General features: G+C 39.1%; 1 long non-coding RNA gene across 5 annotated transcripts; it reads right to left on the reverse strand.

Annotated features, from left to right (window-relative positions):
* LOC104721457 lies at positions 4860-7098 on the reverse strand. 5 transcript variants are annotated; one of them, XR_757032.2, is made up of 7 exons: positions 6770-7090; positions 6459-6668; positions 6081-6221; positions 5867-5956; positions 5639-5683; positions 5441-5532; positions 4860-5022 (listed from the first exon to the last, which is right to left on the reverse strand). It is a non-coding gene; the product is annotated as an uncharacterized LOC104721457 (long non-coding RNA). The 5 variants fall into 5 exon arrangements; XR_757033.2 differs by having other exon boundaries at positions 5784-5956; positions 6081-6668; positions 6770-7098; XR_757029.2 differs by having other exon boundaries at positions 6081-6668; positions 6770-7093.

Below are 16333 nucleotides of genomic sequence, written 5' to 3' on the forward strand. Positions count from 1 at the left end.
AACAACCTATCAAATTATAACAATTAATACATGTCAGCTTTTCTCATTCCTTATGTGGACAAAGCAGATAAAAAACGTTGTGTAACATTGCGTTTAATCAATTGCTAAATTTATGTTCTTCGTCGTCGTCATACCAACCTTCGACCGATCGTTAGTCGATTGATTGATTGCTTGTGGTAGATTTCACAACAATGGAGTACGTAAACCCAGAAGGTCTTCGATTAGATGTCGCTGATTCAATGAGGTATGTTTCCCATCTCTCCATTCATTGTCTTTGTTTGCTGATTCCTTGTCTTTGTTCGATTCAACGATATACTTATATATATGAACACAAAATTTCAACTTTGTTTTTAGTTCTGGTGTTTTCGAGATGGGCAATACCAAAGAAATTGCAGTTGTCTATGGTCCAAGAGAGGTACTTGATTTGACCTATAAAGATTGGTGCTTCAGTTGTATATAATCTAGTGAATTAAGCGAATTGGTTTATTTCTGTTTGTTTTAATTGTATGTATCTATCTCGGTGAGAGAATTTTATATCTAATCTTAAGCTGATCAGAGATTGGAAAGTGTTGGTGCACGCAGATCTGCTATATTATATTGCTTCATCGAAGATTCTGAGGTTGACTAAGTTTGAGCTTCTCTGCGAATTGTCTCTGTGATCTGTATCGTTAAAGAAACAGAGGACGAAGAAAATGACGTTGGGGACGAGAATGCCGACATGGAGGGAGAGAGAAAACAACAAGAGGAGAGAGAGACGACGGAGAGAAATGGCAGCTAAGATCTTCACCGGATTGAGAATGTACGGTAACTACAAGCTTCCTAAGCATTGCGATAACAACGAAGTTCTTAAAGCACTATGCAACGGAGCTGGTTGGACCGTCGAGCCTGATGGCACCACTTACAGCAAGGTTTGTTTTTTTCTCCAATCTGGATCTCATTTTTTTTTATCTCTGTGCTTACTCAGATTCAAAACAAGAGCATGCATTGGTATGTATATGCTTTCCTGAGTTGCCAGAGTTTCTGCAGGAGGTTTTCAGCTATGTGATAAGTTCCCTTAATTGATAAATAAAGATGAAGATCGAACAAGAAGGAGAAGAGAAGGAGAAGGAGAAGAGAAGTGTATTCGGGAATCAGAGAAGGAGAAAAGAAGCTGATGATTCGTTCAATGTGTTAATTGTTCTTGTATATGATCCTTTAATAATTAGAAGATTTTGTGTGCTGGGGAGGATAACCTCGTGGCCACCCTTCTGTTATTGACAACACAATGCTTCTTAAGAAGTTTGCTGGTGAAGGAGGAGAAAGGGTTGATGTGCAAAAGCTGTTTGCATACATTGGACTGTTTACACTTGTTGCTCTCTGGTGGCTTGGTATAATAATATCTTCCATATTTTAGTTTTGCAAGTGTATCATCCAAAACATAACATATGAGACAGGGAATTGTTTGTCTCTTGATCAAAAGTTTGTGTTTTTGGTTGTTTGTTTTCAGTGTGGCCATTAACAGCACTCGGGATGAACCCAAGTTTACCATACCACACTCTAAAAGTTGATGAAGTTGTCTTAGCCAACGGTTTTGTTGGAAGTGTCCTCTCTGAATATTTTTGGTACATTACAATGATTCTATGTTGTCAGCTTGATGATTCCAAGTCTCTAGCATTTAGCGACAATTTTTCCAAAAACTTATCATCTACAGAAACCCTATCATTAGAAATATACCACAGCAACAACAACATAAAAAGGAACACTAACCTGTCTCAAACGCAAAAGCTGGAGAATCTTATTGGTCTTAGGGTCAATGGCATTGATATTGCAAAATAATTCAAGGAACAACAGATAGGGACAACATATACTCTCTTCTTTAATTAATCTTCTTCTTCTTATTCTTCTTATTGTCGAATGGGGATCAGAGGAATCAAGCACCAAGGATTCCAATCTACCCAGCACGAACGGGAAACATAATCGAAATCCGCTAGAAGACAATCTTTTCAAATTTGTCAATAACAAAAAAAACATCACGGTTAAACAAAATAAGAAAGAGCTCCTGAATTGGACCGACACACAATGGGCTTTTTATTTCTACCATGTTCGAATACTTTCTAAATAAACCAAGTAATCAGTTCTACAGTAAAATAAAATATTAACAATAGAATATATATGTCAGTACATAAACCAACAACCAAAATAAAGTAAAAATAACAACATAACAAAACAAACAACCTCCAATACATCGTAAACAATCAACACAACCATAACACTATACAATTCCAACACAAACATACAAAAAAAAATACACAAAACAATACATAATAAAAAAGAAAAAAAAACCACACACAATAATTAAATTACACACAAGAAACAAAAAAAATCAAAAAAACAAAACATAAAAACCCTCTCGCGGCGTAGTGCAGGTACTATCCTAGTTACTAGCTAAATAAAGTAGTAAAATATTTGTTGGTTCTTTTAGTTCTAATTCTAATGGTTCTACATAAATTCAAATATGTTTAATTTATATGTGAGCGTTGTGGATGAAACAAAGTTTGACTTCATAATTAATTATGGTAAGAGTTAAATTGTGTGTTGTCGTGGAAACCAGAATTATTCAAAATTTTCGAATGAGTATTTAATTTTAATCTATGACCGACACCAGCCAATCCATAGTCGACTTTTGGGATATATATGCCAAACACATGTTTAAGGCCGATTGTATAATAAAAAACTATGGCTTTTCACAAAAGTTCCTTTGATTCGATTATATGTTGACTTAAGCTTGAAGAAAGCTTGAAGCTCAAGCATAACTAATCCAACCGAGTTATGGAAAAGGAAAATAAAAACCAGTTTAGGAGATATCTAAATTTGTATATTTTCCTATTTAGATTAGGACGTTTTGTTAAGAGTTTTTCTATATAAAGGTTATGTAAGGGTGTTGCATCACCTAAGAGAATTTTGAGAGAGAGATTAAAGCTTTAGTTGTTTGAGTTAATTTTTCAAAAGCTTATAAAGAAGTGCTGTATATTTGATCTTTATATTCATATTCTAGATTTGGTCTCAGAGCAACTTGGTTCGATATCAAAAGTTTTGTTTCAACACAAACGAATTCATTCGAGACATGAGTGAATTAACTGCAACCACAACGAACCCTACTTTGAAGGAAAGAGGATCATCATCATTATCCATACAATGTCCAATGCTAAACGATACCAACTATACCGTTTGGTCTATGAGAATGAAGGTAACACTCCGGGTTAACAAAGTCTGGGAGACGATTGATCCTAGATCTGATGAAGAAGACAAAAACAATTTAGCAAGAGCTCTCTTGTTTCAATCCATACCAGAATCTATGATTATGCAAGTTGGTGACCTAGAAACCTCCAAAGCCGTCTGGGACTCAATAAAAACAAGAAACCTTGGGGCCAACAGAAAGAAGCAAGACTATAGACCTTAACAGCTGACTTTGATAGACTTAGAATGAAAGAAACAGACAAAATTGATGATTTTGTTGGTAAACTTTCGGAGATAGCTACAAATATAGTTTCCTTGGGGCAAAACATTGAAGAATCCAAAATTGTTAAGAAGTTTCTTAACAGTTTACCGAAGAGGAAGTTCATACATATAGTTGCATCCTTGGAGCAGGTTCTCGATCTCAACACAACAACTTTTGGAGATATTGTTGGCAGATTGAAAACTTATGAGGAACGGATTCATGATGAGGAAGAATCACAAGAAGGACAAAACAAACTCATGTATCTTAATTCAGAGTCCCAGTCCCCTGTTTATTTCCAAGAAGGAGGCCGAGGCAGGGGAGCAAGCCGCGGTCGAGGAAGAGGTTATGGACGTATCTCTTATCAACAAAGAGATTATGGTTATCAGCAAAAGTAGTATGGATATCAATCAGGAGACACGAGCATGATTACATGTTATCGGTGTGATAAGATTGGGCATTATGCTTCATATTGCCCAGATCGACTATTTAAACTCATCAAGATTCAAGAGGAACAAGACAAAGAAGACAAAGAAGGAGAAGATACACGCGAAGCTGAATCTCTTATGATGCATGAGGTGGTCTACCTCAATGAGAAGAAAGTAAAACCGAAAGATCTTGACACGGCTTCAGATAAGCTGTGGTACTTAGATAATGGTGTTTTTAATCATATGACAGGGAATCTTGCTTGGTTCTGCAAACTTGATCCTTCTGTAACAGGAAAGGTACGTTTTGGCGACAATTCAAGAGTCAATATAGAAGGAAAGTGTTCCATTCTGTTTAACATAAGGCGGAGAAAATAATATTTTCATAGATGTTTATTACATACCGGATCTTCGAAGCAATATCATAAGCCTTGGACAGGCCACCGAAGCTGGTTGTGATATCAGAATGAGACAAGTCTACCTCACTCTACATGACACTACAAGAAAACAGGCAAATAGCGACTGCACTATTAGTCACTATTTGGTCGCTAAACGGTGTGTTACGACTAAATAGCGACTAAAACTAGTAGTCGTAAATCGAGAGTCGCTAAAATAAATAGTCGTAAAATTAGTCGCCAAATAGCGACTACATTACGACTATTTTGCGTAGTCGTAAATTTAGTCGTAATATAGTCACTAAATTTAGCGACCACGTTACAACTATTTTACGACAACGCAAAATAGTCATAATGTAGTCACCAAATTTAGTGACTAATTGACGACTAATTACTGACTATAGTTGTATTCAAGTATTTATACATTATTGTATTTATACAGTATTTATACAGTATTTATACAAATTACATATATTTTATTAATTGTTTTAAATATATTTAAATTATGAATAATGTTTTAAAACATTATTTTTTGAGTACTATATTTATTATTATAAACCATGATTACAAAAAAATTGTATTACAAAATAAAATTAAAAATCATAACTAAAAATAAGAATAGATGAAAAACTACATAATAAATGGTTTGTAGCACATTCTCAATTGCTTTGTATTCCATCATTGAAGCCTAGGTAGTTCCCATTAATGTTCCAAGAGCAACTCATTTCTTCAAGTACCTTCAGAACAAACAAACAAAAAATGTATCATGGGGACTCATTTCCCATTATCAATATAACACAATTTCAAAATCGAGACTAGAAATGAGAAACAATCGGGACAAGCAATTCACTATAACTAACATGTCTTCTAGCTTAAAAACGTGAGTGTGAGTAAGAAGATCGACAATGGTGACTCAAGTTAAAGAGTGCATATAAAACAGGTGTCTAGAGATCGGTATTACCAAATAACTCTTGACAAATTCAACAAAAAGCCTCACAAAAATTACAACAGAGGCTTCTAAACAAATGACTCTTTGACAGATTTAATAAAAGTCTCACAACAATAAGTAGCAAAGTATATATATTGTACCTTAATAGCGAAAGATACAATAGGATAAGAAAATGTCTTAACCAATGAAAGTTTACCTTACGCTCTGAAATAAAGTTGTACATCATGAGCTCTGTCTAAGAGTGTGCTTGGCTGTGGCTTTCTCTGTAAGCCAAACATCATCTTCGACCTAAGAACAATAGGACACTGAATCAGATGGTTTACGCATGCAACAATGTGACTTCAAAGAATTGAAGAGTAATACAAGAGTAATAAAATAAACATAAGGGTTTTACCTATCTTCTTCCAGCCAACCGCTTTCAAGCTTCTCCAAATCCAGTCTATTGATCACAAACAACAAAATAATATAGTAAACAAAAATCACATGTTCAAACCATAAGCTTCAAAGACACAAACACAAACACCAACACACACACATACCAGATTTTATCATATAAAATCACCAAAACTGAGGTGACTCTGTGAAAGAAGTGATATGCTTTTAGAGAGCTTAGTTTGAGTACCTTCGGTGACTTTGGTGACACTGAGGAGAGCCGAGTTGAGCCTTAAGTTCTTTAAGCCACAAGACTCAACCAAAACAGCTGACACTTGATCTGAGAGAAACCCACCAAAGAAAGCAAAAAAAAAACAAAAAAATTTTGCACATAAGTACTCAAGAATTCTGAAAAGATGAAATAACAAAGCAGTTCCAGGATTTTTGAAAGAAAAGAAACCCACCTCCATGGAGACCAAAACAGATGGAGCTAGACATTTGAAAGAAATGACAAGAGATATACCCGCGTGGCAACAAAGCTATTGATGCGCTACTCCTTCCCTCACTTCTCCTTCATCATTCTTCTACTTCTTATCCTCCCTCATCTGCAATCACACAGGGGATGAGAAACGCGAAAAGGCAACTAAGTGGATCACATCAGCATTGGCTACCGATATCAAGCAGATAAATCAAACTCGTTTTCAGCAGAATCAAAGTGAAAATCTATGCTCCTACAGCGGAACAAGAAAAAAAAAAAAAAAGAAGGGATAACAAATGAAAGCAACTACTAAGCCTTCAAGAACGTCGGAGAGGATAGGTGTGAGAGCAAAAGAGAACTTGACCCATTGTTGCTTGATAGAAAAATTGATTCTTTAGTCGACCCAAGTTTTCGGCTGTGCGCCGGAGAAGCACACGACTTGAATCGAAGCAGATCTTTCCCGGTTTTGAGATCCCAACTTCTAATTTCGTCGATAAATCCACGGCTTAGCTTTTTCGTCTTCTATGCCGTCTTCCTCCGCTTCACCTCTCAGCTTCTGCTTCTTATATGTCGTCTTCAAACCAATTCGAAGATTAAGGTCATTACAAACGTAGACCAGAAACCCTAATCCCAAAATCAGATTTAAAGGGGGAAATAGAGATAGAACAAACTAACCTTCTCCCACGGAAACCAGTTTCCCTTCTAGATCTGGAGATACGGTCGGAGGTTTGGCCGGACAGAGTCATCGCGATTCGAAGAAATGAGAGTGAGAGTTTCTCCGAAAGAGTTTCGAGAGTGATGATGATTTTTTTTTTCTAAGTGTAGTGTGAGGAATAGAGGCACAGGTTGGTGAAGGTTTCTTTGTTTGTTGATTTTTATTTCTTTTTTTTGTTGGCCAATTTTCAATTCATATCAAAATCCAAAGTGGTACAAAAGCCTCTCAAAGCCCAGACTAAATGATATAGTTTTATGTTTTTTTTTTATCAACAATTAGTTTCAGATTTTACAATGACTAATTTAATAAATTTTATAAGTAAATAGTTTTTGGAAGTATTAAATTATATATATACACTAAATAGTTTTAGATTAGATTTAATTTTATACACATAATGGTTATATTTTGGTTAAATGGTTTATAATTTAATTTCTATATACTATACATTATAAAAGTTTAAAATTTAAGATATAGGGTTTAAAGTACAGGGTTTGGTGTATAGGTTTATGATTTGGGGTTAAGTTTTGAATTTATGAATTATGAATTAATTTCTAAGATTTAGAGTTTATGATTTAGGTCTTGGGGTTTGGTTAAGGGTTTGGGATTAAATTTTGAAAATTATGATTTTCTTAAATAGCGACTGATATGCGACTTCTTAGCGACCGTTTACTATAAGTCGCATATTAGTCGCTAAATTGGTGACTATTTAGCAACTACATATTTTGGTGTGCAATATAGTCATAAAATAGTCGCTAAATTACGACTAAACTAGCGACTAACATATGCAGTCGTTAAAAATTGACTAATATACGACCAAATATTTGTAGTCGTAAAATAGTCGCTAAATAGTCACTACTTAGTCGCCAAAAATGACGACTACATATATAGTCGCCAATTGTAGTCGTAAAATCCATGTTTTCTTGTAGTGTGACAAGGATGGAAATCTCTTAGTAAGAGCCAACAAATCAAGAAACAGGTTGTACAAAGTTATCTTGGAGGTTGATAACACAACATGTCTGCAGACTGCTACTACAGAAGAATCGGGGACTGTTGTGGATTGGCATGCTCGTCTAGGACACGTTAACTTCGAGACCATAAGAACAATGGTATCAAAGGATCTGGTTGTTGGAATACCGAATGCTTCGAAAGTAAAAGAGACTTGTGCATCGTGTTTGTTTGGAAAGCAAACCAGGAACATGTTTCCAAAATCAACATCTTTTTGAGCATCACATGCACTTGAGCTTATTCATGGGGATCTCTGTGGACCAATTTCACCTTCTACTGCTGCGCATAAGAGATATATATTTGTACTAATTGATGATTATTCTAGGTACATGTTGACAGTCCTCTTAAGGGAGAAAAGTGAGGCGTTTGACAAATTCAAGAACTTCAAAGTACTAGTTGAACAAGAAGCAGGAGTTTCTACCAAAACTTTTCGAACCGATAAAGGAGGATTTCTATCTCAAGAATTTAAAGATTTTTGTCAACAAAAGGGAATTAACAGACATCTAACGACACCTTACACGCCTCAGCAAAACGGAGTGGTAGAGAGAAGAAACAGAACACTCCTTGGTATGACTCAAAAATTCTAAAACATATATAGATGCCTAATTATCTATGGGGTGAGGCTGTACAACATGCGATGTATCTTATCAACAGAGTTGGGACCAGAGCTTTGTTATGGACCAACTTATTGCTTGAGAATTAAGAAGGATATGAAAGCTTAGCTCCCTCTTAACCCTAATTCTCTCTTTGAGATTAAGGTTAATTCTTGGGGCTTTATATTCTCATTAGCATAAGGAGTCCTTTTATAGACCCTAGTACAAAATACCTAAACCTTAATAAGTAAATATTCCAAAGCCTTAATCTAATTATGAAAAGCAAAACCTAATAATCTAATAATAAGTTAAGGCTTTATGGTCTACGTGATACCACGATCCGTATCATTACTCCCCTCCTCGATTAGGAGCTTGTCCTAAAGCTCCGGTTTGTCTCCATCAGCTTCTACGTCTCTTCCCTCCACGTCGACTTGTCTTTCAAGTCTCATGTCTTTTGCTTGTTGAATCCTCAACGCCATAGCTTCAGGTAGAGACCCCTCTTCCTCAATCTCCATCGCAAGAAGTGATTTGTTGATAATCCCCTCCGCCATGTGAGTCGGTGATTTTAACTCCAACACAGCTCTTATCTCCGGCTCCACCGAAGCTTCAGCTCCTAACGTTGCCATCACGGTTGTCTTCACGGCCGGTGGTTTTGAAGTCATTCTCTCCACCTCCTCTCTCCTCATGTTGTTTGGTTCCTCTATCTTTGAAACCGGAACCGCAACCAACACCGGATTTGGTTTCGATGTCATCATCTCCACCACGGCTTGTTTTGTTGATGTCTTCTCTTGTGGCTCTGCAATTTTTGGTTCCATCGGGTGAAAAACATTCTTCAGTTCTGCCTTCAGTTCGTTCTTCATCTCCTCCAACATCTTCTTAAGCTCCTCGAATTGTGACGTCGACATCCATCCGCCTCCCATTGAATCGGTCGGCTCTAATACCAAGTTGTTACGAACCAACTTATTGCTTGAGAATTAAAAAAGATATGAAAGCTTAGCTCCCTCTTAACCCTAATTCTCTCTTAGAGATTAAGGTTAATTCTTGGGGCTTTATATTCTCATAAGCATAAGGAGTCCTTTTATAGACCCTAGTATAAAAGGCCTAAACCTTAATTAATAAGTAAATATTCTAAAGCCTTAATCTAATTATGAAAAGGAAACCTAATAATCTAATAATAAGTTAAGGCTTTATGGTCTACGTGATAGCACAATCCGTATCAAGCTTTAACTGATCAAACACCGTATGAAGCATTCAAGCACAAGAGGCCAAATGTCGAGCATTTAAGAGTATTTGGTTGCATTGGATACGCCAAGGTTAAAGCTCCACATCTTTGAAAGCTTGATGATCGATCTAGGATGCTTGTGTATCTTGGGACAGAACCTGGTACAAAAGCTTATCGACTTCTTGATCCGACAAGCCGAAAAATAACAGTAAGCAGAGATGTTTGTTTTGATGAATGCAGAAGCTGGAAGTGGAATAATTCAGAGGAGAGTCAAGAAGAACCATGTTCGTTCACTATTAACTTCGGTGTCTTTGGAAACAATGGAGTTGCTGGGAGTTCAGTCACCGAACCTGCAGAGGAAAACAGAGGAGATGTTGATGATGATGAGATTGAAGATGAGATAGATGAATCAGATAATGTAGAAGGGTTACAAGAAGCAGAACAACCGATACAAGTGTTGAGAAGATCTGAGAGACTAACTGCAAAACCAGGATACTTAAAGGATTATGTGCTACTTGCAGAGATTGAGGGTGAACATCTCTTGTTAATGCTTAATGAGGAACCTGCAACATAAGAGGAAGCAACCAAATCAGAGGTGTGGAGAAAAGCATGTGAAGAAGAAATCAATTTTATTGCTAAGAATAGAACATGGAGCCTGGTAGCTCTTCCTCTTGGAAGTAAACCAATTGGTCTAAAGTGGATTTTCAAGGTTAAACGAAACTCCGACAATAGCATCAATAAATTCAAGGCAAGGCTAGTGGCGAAAGGTTATGTACAAAGGCATGGTGTGGATTTTGACGAAGTATTTGCTCCTGTGGCACGAATTGAAACTATACTGTTTCTCATTGCTTTGTCAGCATCAAATGGATGGGAAGTGCATCATTTGGACGTGAAGACTGCATTTATACATGGAGAATTAAGAGAAGATGTCTATGTTACTCAACCTGAAGGGTTCATAACAGACTAATGTGAAGGAAAGGTCTATAAGTTGCATATGTCTCTTTATGGTTTGAAGCAGGCGCCTCGGGCTTGGAACACTAAGCTAAATCAAATACTGTTAGAGCTTGACTTTAAAAAATGCTCCAAAGAACCCTCGTTATACAAGAAAATAGTGCAGAAGCAACTTCTCATTGTTGCAGATTATGTGGATGATCTTCTCATCACCGGTTCAAGCTTGGAACTGATACTTGAGTTGAAAAGGCATATGTCAAGTAAGTTTGAAATGAGCGATTTAGGAAAGCTTACTTATTATCTTGGTATTGAGGTTCTACAAGAAAAGGATGGGATTAGATTGACATAAGAAAAATATGCTAAGAAGATCTTGGAGGAAGCGAGTATGAGTGAATGCAATTCAGTTCTTATACCTATGGAGTTTGGTTTAAAGTTTTCAAAAGCACCGCATGAGAGTCGCATAAATGGGGAAACTTATAGGAGAAAAATTGGGTGTCTTCGGTACTTACTCCATACTCGTCCGGACCTCTCTTTTGCTGTTGGTGTATTGAGCAGGTACTTGCATGATTCAAGGGAGTCACAGGGAAGTGCTTTGAAACAGGTGCTGCGATATATCTACGTGGAACAACTTCACATGGTTTGTTCTTCAAGCGAGGGTCTAAAGCTGGTTTGGTAGGCTATAGTGACAACAGTCTTTCCGTGGATGTAGATGATGGTAAAAGCAAAATCGGACATATGTTTTACTTCAATGATTGTTTGATTACATGGTGCACTCATAAACAACAGGTTGTAGCACTCTCTTCCTGTGAAGCGGAATTTATGGTAGCCAGAGAAGTGGCTAAACATGCTATTTGGCTTCAAGACCTTTTTGCTGAGATTACTGGAACATATAGTGAGAGAGTGACCATACGAGTCGACAATAAATCTGCAATTGCTCTTACCAAGAATCCTATGTTTCACGGTCGAAGCAAACACATTCATCGTAAGTACCATTTCATACGAGAATGTGTTGAGAATGGACATGTTGATGTAGAGCATGTTCCCGGAGTAGTACAGAAAGTTGACATCCTAACTAAGGCGCTTGAGAAGAACAAATTCAGAGACATGAGAGACTAGATTGGAGTTCAAGGTGGAACTAATTTCAAGCTTAAAGGGGAGAATGTTGACTTAAGCTTGAAGAAAGCTTGAAGCTCAAGCATAACTAATCCAACCGAGTTATGGAAAAGGAAAATAAAAGGAATTTTAGGAGATATCTAAATTTGTATATTTTCCTATTTTGATTAGGAAGTTTTGTTAAGAGTTTTTCTATATAAAGGTTATGCAAGAGTGTTGCATAACCTAAGAGAATTTGAGAGAGAGATCAAAGCTTTAGTTGTTTGAGTTAGTTTTTCTAAAGCTAATAAAGAAGTGCTTTATATTTTGATCTTTATATTCATATTCTAGATTATAGAATTAGGTTGATTCTTGATAACTCTCTAATTTACATGTTTTTAGCATCCTTTTTTGTCCATATTTTGCATTGTTCATACCCTTAACTTAGCATTTTTAGGTCATTAACTGTAGGAATTCACTTTTAGGCCATTTAGGGTGTTGCATTTTTGCATTTGCATATTTTGGATGAAAACAGGTGCTTAAGAGCCTAAAATGGGGGAAAACAAGGACAAACCCGAGCACGTACCCGAAGGAGCCATCGAGCTGCAAGAATAGTCTGAACCCCAACATGATCGAGGAGGATCCAAGAGCAGGAAGAACAACCCGAAGATCTACCCGAGGAGTAACCCGACCTTATCCTCGTGTACCCCATCGATTAGACCCTCGGGCAGGACTGGGAAGCTAGGTCAAAGGGGTTTCCATATATAAACCTCTCCTCGCCTTCCTCGCAAACGAGCACGCCGCAGACCCTCAGACCAGAGAGCGAGAGCTTCTGAGAGAGAACTGAGCGACTCAAAACTCTTTTCACTTTTTGTTAGGATTTGTTTCATAACTTTTTATCATTTCTTTAGATTTCTATTTTGTATTCTTACTTCTCTACTCTACCTTTTATTATAATACAATTTTCATTCATATATGATTTTATGTTTCTTGCTATGATTTCCGAGTAGTGTAGTAAAGTTTCTAGGGATGGGATAGATGATTTTGTGTTTTTGATCGGTTAGGATGTCTTAGTTTGATTGTATGTGTTTGATAGATTTCCTTCTAGATTGGTGTTCTTAATGTTGTCAACAAACCGAGAGGGTGAGATTAGATCTAAGGTGTTTTACCACCGAGAGGTGTAGATGAGATGCATGAATCAACCAATGCTAGAGGTTTACTCACTTAGCCTAAGAGATTAGATGAGTAAGGGGTTTACTGACAATAATGAATCGGATCTTAATGCCTGCTTGGTCATGTTTCTCCAACGAGAGTTGGGTAGAGGAGTGATCAAGGTTGATTGTTTCTATCACGAGAGTGTTTTAACAAGATTTTAGAGATTCATTGATGTGATCCAAGGACGGGAGCCCGACCAAGACGACCAGCAGACGGAGAACTTGACCGAGACTTGAGACCTAGACGCATCGAAGGTAGCCGAGACGCAAGCGGCCAAGGCACCAGTGATCCTCCCAGGAGCCATGACACGCTCCAAGAGTTCAGCAAAGGCGGCCAAGCAACGGCTCAACCTGTTCGTCCGGTCATTCACCCAACGCCAACCTATCCATGAAGACTCCGAAGGCTCAGTTCGCTTAGTCTTCACTCTTACCCAAGAGTGAAGGCGATCAAGTCGCTTAAGCAAGGAAGTGTACTCTTTTTCCTTACTCCGGGTTTTTCCCAATGGGTTTACCAGAGAAGGTTTTAACGAGGCATGGAGCTAAGTGCACAATGCCCAAAGGTTAAGTCGTTTCCCGCGTGTAAGCCTAAGGCGGTTCTTTCTTTCCCTTAGTCTTTTGGTTAAAATTTGAACTTGGAATATTCCTTTTAAAACGTTGAGAGTGTTGCGTTTAAAGTCATTAGGGGCGACGTGTTCCATTTACAAGGGAAACACGTCTAAGGACGATTGTGCGGATCATAGCGAATCCGCGTGTCCCTAAGCCCTCTCTAGACCTAATGTATTTAAACCCTCTCTTAGCCTTTGTTCTCCTTCAGACTTCAATTTAAATAAAACTTTTCTCAAGAGAGATTCTTGACTTGTCTACATCCTTTCATTAGCACAATCCGAGATTGTCTAAGGGAAAGAACCCTAGCAAACCATGAACCGGGTTCATCGTTTGTTAGCGACCGTATCAAGAGGAGAGCCAAACCTCTTGTGTCGTCATTCAATCCATCCTCGTCGTTCCATCTCATCTCATTTCCACCATCGCTTTCCACCGCATACATCCGATAGTCGCATTCGTTCCATCCTCACCGCATCTGTACGACCTGATAGAGGCTTCTTAACCGTTCTCTCAAACGGCTCGTTGGAATCTCGTCATTTCTCGTTTCCCTCGTTTGAATCTTCCCTAGATTCGAACCCCCAAGGCTTGACCGAGGAAAGTTTCACCAGTCTCGACTTGTCCAAAGCGGCGTCCTTCCACCGTTCCGCATCCGCGTCCCTGGGACACATCAGCTTGGTATCAGAGCTTCAAAAGCTCCTACAAGGTTGTGTCGATCTAAAACTCATCCCTTTCGTTTAAAGTTTCCATCTTTGGTTTATTGGTAGAATAGCTTGCATCTGTTCGTTTCATAGGTTCCGATTAGACTTTTGGTTTAATTTGGTGCATGTTTGCGGTTGTTCATCGTTTGCCTAGGTTGTTAGCTTTCAATTTTGTTCATCCTATTCATACCCGTGTTCATCCTTGTTCTTGCATAAACACTTTTAGATCGATAAAGCTAGGATTGCGTTTTGTTTTCGTGTTTTCGTTCTTGACCATAAAGCATTTTTTGTCTTTTAGTACTTTTGCTTTATTGCCTTTGTTTAGTCTTAGGTTTGAATTTGTAAAGCTGTCAGCAACTGTCTAGTGAGAGACTAAATATCTTGTGTGTCCTTGAGCGTTTGGTACTCACGCGTGTGTGCTTTTGCTTTTTTTGATCTTTGCGAGGATTAATTTCAAACCCAAGCCGCAAACCGCTACACGTCACCAGTCCGTACGATGGCCGACGAAGTACCACCAGCACCACCCGAGATAGGAATCACCCTCGCTGCGTTACAAACAAGTTTAGATAGGCTCGCAGAGCGTATGGCGAGGATCGAGCTGATAAACCCTCCCCGTGAAGATCCTCAACCCGCGAGGTGACAGCGACAAGTAACAGAGAGCGACCAGTCCAAAGAGGATTACGAACCGAGGCCTAGATGACGCCACCGACGAGACGACCGTTATGACAACACTTCGAGGTTTCACAAACCGGCCCACAAGATGACCGCACCCATGTTCGCGGGTAAATCCGACCCGAAAGCTTACCTCGAATGGGAAAGCCGCATGGAGCACTTGTATTCTTGTCACGCCTATCCGGACATACGCAAGGTGCAATACACCGTGGCTCAGTTCACCGATCAAGCCCTCACTTGGTGGGATCGCCTCGAAGCCGAACAACCCCACAACCGAGAACGACCTATCATCGTTTGGGAGGTTCTCAAGGTTGAAATGCGACGACGCTTTGTGCCTCCGTTCTATCACCGAGAACAACAAAAGAAGTTCCGGAGACTCACGAAAGGCACACGATCGGTTGAAGAGTTCTATGAGGAGTTTGAGCACTTTCGCAACCGATTGCAAGTATCTCATGGCTCAATTCTTGGATGGGTTGCAAGAACGCATTGCGCGCAAGGTCAAGCGCCAGCCCTATCAAACCTTTGAAGAGCTGTTACACCTCTCGATGCAAATAGAGAGCCAAATCAAGAGGAAGAGCGCCTCCGCGCCTCGTGTCCGTACCCAAGGAGCTTCAACTTGGACTCCTAATGCATGGCCATCAAACCGGTTCCAAGAGAAGCCGAAGGCGACCAATGCTGACACAAGGTTTAAGCCGCGAGAGCCGGCCAACAATGAACGCCAAGATCCAAGACCCAACACCACCGACGTCCGGAGCCGCGACATTATCTGTTTCAAGTGTCAAGGGAGAGGACATTACGCTCGTGATTGCCAAAACGCCTGCACAATGTTCCTTACCGAAGCTGGCGAGATCGAGTCTGACGACGAGGCACCCGAGGAGAATGTACGAGGAGAGGCTGAACTGGAAGAAGCCGTTGCTGCATCCTGAACGCAAGCGTAGCCACCGATGACGCCAACCAAAGCGACAACATCTTCCACACGAGATGCACTGTAAGTGGGAAGGTTTATGGCTTGATTATAGACGGTGGATCTTGCACCAATGTTGCAAGTTCCAGTCTTGTCAAGAAACTTTCTCTTGAGACCACAAACCACCCTCGTCCCTATCGTTTGAAATGGTTAAATGACAAGACTGTGATCCACGTCAAAGAACAGGTCATGGTCTCGTTTAGTGTCGGTCCGTATAAGGACCAAGTCCTATGCGACGTGGTGCCTAAGCAAGCAAGCCACCTCTTATTGGGGAGACCATGGCAGTTTGATAAGCGAACCACGCATTGCGGCCACATGAACCAATACTACTTCGTTCATGACAACAAACGCCTTTGCTTGAAACCGTTGAGCCCCACGCAAGTACATGAGATGCAAAGCAAGTTGTCTAAAGACTCAGACGATAAAAAAAAACTTTTTAGTGCAATATGGGGATGTTAGGAAGTCCATTAGGGACTCTGGCCAAGTGTTACTAATGGTCCTTCGAGATTT

The sequence above is a fragment of the Camelina sativa genome, chromosome 2 (genome assembly GCF_000633955.1).
Source record: "Camelina sativa cultivar DH55 chromosome 2, Cs, whole genome shotgun sequence".
NCBI classification, from domain to species: domain Eukaryota; kingdom Viridiplantae; phylum Streptophyta; class Magnoliopsida; order Brassicales; family Brassicaceae; genus Camelina; species Camelina sativa.